Genomic DNA, 4,905 nt, shown 5'->3' with positions numbered 1-4,905 from the left:
TATTTAGCCATTAATCTAATTCCCTTTTTTTTTTTTTGCACTAGGGCTAGAAAATAAATACATGTCTTTGTTCCTTGCTGTCAGACAGCATTCAAAACCAACGATCTCAATCCAAAGTCAAAATACCTATTTTCATGAACAAAAGGATGCTCTCCTCTTTAACGTATCACCACACGTCATTGAAAGAGATGCTCACATTTCCTTTCCTGAAGTCAACAGAGAAAAAAACCCCTGTGATGTTTTCCAGAGGTGCTGGGTGTGAAAGTGGCGCCTATTTGCAATAAGAGAGAAACATTGAGGAAGAGCAATTTCTTATGTGCCATTTTTTTTGATTTGTTGCTGCTTACTGCCCCCAAAAAAACCAACCCAACCCATGCCCCTGCTGCACAAATATATTCTCTGTTTGCTGTCTGAGTCAACATAACATAATATCTATCTCATTTTACAGTATTATTTTATGTCAGTGAGAAATGAACGCTCAGCTGTGTCTCAATCCCGTTTTACTCACATGTTCCCTCAGTTCATCAGCACTGTCATTTCCGAGCGCTGCACTGAAATTTTCTATGGGTTTGTTTTCCACAAGGTGACAAAATATATCAAGGCTTGGGTAAAATCACCAAAGATACACAACCGCATGCAGGAACAGGCTTGAACAACGTTATGACACCCGTGCCTGAGCAGTGCAGACGCAAACAAAATACCTGGACCAGCCGCACGACAGCTATCAGGTAGATGTGGCGGTAACCGACGGGCAGTTGCTGGGGAATGTTTGACTTTGTGACAGCCATCATTTCTTTTCCAATCCTGTTGACTGTAGCACACTTCGACACCCAGTGATTTTCTACCGTTGAGGTTTTTTTCTATTCTTATCTATATAATCTTTCAACAGTTTTCTTTATGCTTGTAATCATACACACAGAAAACTGCATGGATTCATGTCTTTGAGAACTTAATTTACCTGTAATATTGCTTATTTGCAGTTTTCCTGGCCTTTTTACTCCATTATTACTGTGATTAGCTTTTTGAACTCTCTTACCAATTTTTCAATAGGTTTGTGAACAAATACTCTTTCAGCCAACCCATTGCCCCTGGTTCTGCCTGCTGGTGGAAACACTTTGTACCTGCTTGCCTGTGAGCTGTTCCACTAAAGACTTGACTCCAACGATTGCAAATATCATTAATCTCAGAAAAATACACAAAGGAAAAGAAAAATAATATAAAAAAAATTCTTTTGTTCCCAGTAAAAACGCAGCAGCAAAGTCACCAGGTCTAACTCAGTACTGAAATCCCAAATGCCAAATCCAAGAGGAACAGGGTCCGCTTGTTCCCAGCGAGCCACGGACTGGGAAAAAGAGAAAGGGAGTGTTCCCCCCTCAGATCTGCTGGTGGGGGGGTTGTTGACAGAACTTCACTGCCACATATGTTCAATCCTGTTACTTCAGTGGCAGCTACGAATAGACCTCCCGCACACCTGAGGGGGAAAAAAATGTAAGTCACTCATTTAATACAGGTTTTGCACCTAACCTTATCGTCTATATAGATTTCATTACAAATGTAAGCTACTCACTTCTAAACCAGATGTTAGATGTCCTTAAAATAATTCATTTCGCTGACCTTTACTCCCTGCAGTATGTGACAGCTGTTACGGTGCTGATGGCTGTAAAACCATTGCACGGGAACTGAAGCACAGCTTCTTCATAGAAGTCTTAATTCAGCACAGAATTTTTAAAGGACGAGGTTTTTTTTTAATGAAAAAATAAAGGAAAAATTATACCTTGCCTTGATGAGCAGGAAAATAAAATGTACATCTCAAGACACGTGTTACTGGTTGCTGCCGGGCAGAGCTGGGCAGGACGATGTGTGTCAGCGAAGAAATTCCTCACCGCTATCGCTGAGCGAAGGGAACTGGATTACACCAGGGAACAGCTACTGAGCATCAAATTTAAGCCCAACCACTGCACTTCACAGTCCATTAGAAGGATTTTCTTTCCCAGAATGTTGCATCTCAAGCATGCACTGAAGGCCTTTCTCTTCTACCCTGCCTGCAAACCAAACCTCAATATTTAACTGCACTGGGGCTTGTCGGTGGAGGCTGTACGGCGAGATGGGGGTGCTCGGCTTACACCACGTGCACCGCCTCGGAAACAGATCTGCAGCGTCGGTCGGTGACGGCTGCTTGTCCAACTGTTGATAACAATACTTTAATAAATTCAATTAACTGATTGTAATAACCGCAGGCAAACTAAAGTGGTTGCAAAACAATTTTCTAGCAGTCAAAAATCACCAACCGCAAACAAGATCAAGAAAATCTGCAAAGACTCTAAATTGTAGAACCTTGAATCCAGCTTCCATACTACCTCAGAGGGCAAAACTCTGTACTGAGTTTAGTGTATGGTTCCTTCAGTCTTTGGCTTAAAGGCCGTTAGCTGTTCTCTCCTAAAATCACTTTTCTAGCTACTTCCAGTCAAACTATTCACACGTTCACGCTCTATGGCCAGACAACACTGTGCATCTGAGTTTGTAAATCTTTCTTGGGCTTGGAAGATTCCTGATTATATCAAGTCAGGGTTTGCACCTGAGGTTACGGATCACGGCTGCTCTTGGGGACATTTTTGTTTCAATGATAGTAGCAGTGACAATTAAAAAAGTACAGATACCAAAAGCTGCAAGATGCAATCGTAATGCTTCCCATTGCTTGGGTAGGGGAGAAAAGAAATACGACTCCAAATATTGCAATGTCCTAGCCTGGGGTGATTCCAGCGATTCCAGTGAAACTAAGCTGAGAATGTCAAGTCTGGTTTCATACTCCTACAACTCTTTGTCTGAGTCACCTCATTAACAGGGAGGAGGATGTGAGTGCACGTAAGAGACTACAGCAAGCTACCACACGAGAACAGCATCAGAGAGTCCTGTCACGGTGACATTTACCCTGCTCGGGAGAAAGGGAGTCGTTATAAATATATGGAAGACAATAGAGCCAAAAGTCTTTGTCTTTTCCCTGATATTACAATTTATGAATTTGTCAAATTCTCCCTGAGAGGATGTAAGGACTGATAAATTAGTCAAAGGGAGAACTCAGCACTACTATGAGTTTATCAGGCAAAAAAGCGAGAGAGGGACTGGTCCATGAGGTATAACAATATATGCCTACTCTTCTTCCAAACTTGCTAGGAAAAAGATCACATAAAAAGACAAAGAGAAACAATGGAACAAAAGAAGAATACTAATACTAATATATTAATAATTACTCATTTGTGTCTCAAAGACATATATCTAGCTACCTAGCTTTTAATATCCAAAGCACTTATAGCCATGAATAATGTGTTTTAACTAGCATTGTTCAAACACCAAACTATAAGGTGATTGTTTAAGTGTGTACAGTATTTCAGTTTTTAAAAAAGGAAACAGTCTGACTCTTTCCTGCATATTTACAAGTCTTGAATCATGTAAGTTATGAAAGGTGTGAAACAGTCTGCAAAATAATTAATATGGGAGCATGCAATTATGTGAACGTATTAAAGTGCATCACCAAAAGTAGTTATTCTGAGATGTAAAAAAGAAAGTAACCTAATCCCCAAATGTCCAGACAGGAGAGGTCCTGGCAAAGCTCCAGGAGGAGTCGTGATGCACCTGGAGGCTGCAAACTCCCCAGGGTCTCATGGCATCTACTGACTTGGTACTGGCACACTTAGTTTTTCCAGCCAAGTTTCCTGGCCTTATAATAAAATTAAAAAAAAATAAATCTCATAAGTAGCTGGAGTCCAACTATGCTTAACAAAGTCAAAAGGACAAAGACTTGGCTCCTCCTGACCTACCTTTAGGTCTCATTCAAGCAACAGTTGCAAAAGACTTATTTCTGAGAGGCTTTAAATGAAACCTGTAAACACCACATCCTGCTCTCAGCCATGCAAAGTGCTATCGTGGCTTAAAAACGACATATCCATGGGGAGGGATACCCGTCACAGTTTGAGAGGTCATGAGAAGAGTCTAACCTTGCATTGCCCAGAAGGGTAATTGTAAACTCCCTTGTATCACTCACAGGATGGTGAGGGAGAGAATAATATCTGGCACTAGTTTGGCTGCTGGGCAACGGGATGCTGTCATAGATGTATAAAACCTGAAGGAAAACATTGATTCAAATGGATATTGAGACCTTGAGAGACTGGTAACAAATAAAATGCAAACTGAACGTGCAAATGCAAGGGAGGGGGGGGGTTATGTTCTTGGAACTAAAGTCCATCCCACTCCTACCAGTTTGATGCCAGTGCCAGCAACAGATGCCCAGAGCCTGGAGAGGGATCGCAGGTCGGCAGGAGAGCACCTGAAGAGCAGCACAAAGCAATTCCAGCCACTCCAGCCAGTAAATCAGCTTTATCGGGGGCCCAACTTAAATGACGCAAGGAGAAGGACTTGGGGGTGCTGGCTGACAAGAACCTCAACATGTCCTAGCAATCTGCGCTGGCAGCCCAGAAAGCCAACCGTGTCCTGAGCTGCATCCCAAGCAGCGAGGCCAGCAGGTCGAGGGAGGGGATTCTGCCCCTCTGGTCCGCGCTGGCAAGACCCCCCTGCAGTACTGCCTTCAGTTCTGGGGTCCTCAGCACAAGGAGGACACGGACCTGTTGGAGCGAGTCCAGAGGAGGCCACGAAGATGATCCGAGGGCTGGAGCACCTCTGCTGTGAGGACAGGCTGAGAGAGTTGGGGTTGTTCACCCTGGAGAAGAGAAGGCTCCGGGGACACCCTATTGCAGTCTTTCAGACCTTAAAGGGGGCTTGTAAGAAAGATGAGGACAAACTCTTTAGCTGGGTCTGTAGCAATAGGACAAGGGGTAATGGTTTTAAACTAAAAGAGGGTAGATTCAGACCAGATATAAGGAAGAAATTTTTTACAATGAGGGTGGTGAAACG

The sequence above is a fragment of the Cariama cristata genome, unplaced genomic scaffold, assembly GCF_000690535.1.
Source record: "Cariama cristata isolate BGI_N322 unplaced genomic scaffold, ASM69053v1 scaffold1529, whole genome shotgun sequence".
NCBI lineage: Eukaryota > Metazoa > Chordata > Aves > Cariamiformes > Cariamidae > Cariama > Cariama cristata.
Note: the sequence above shows the minus strand (reverse complement) of the source record.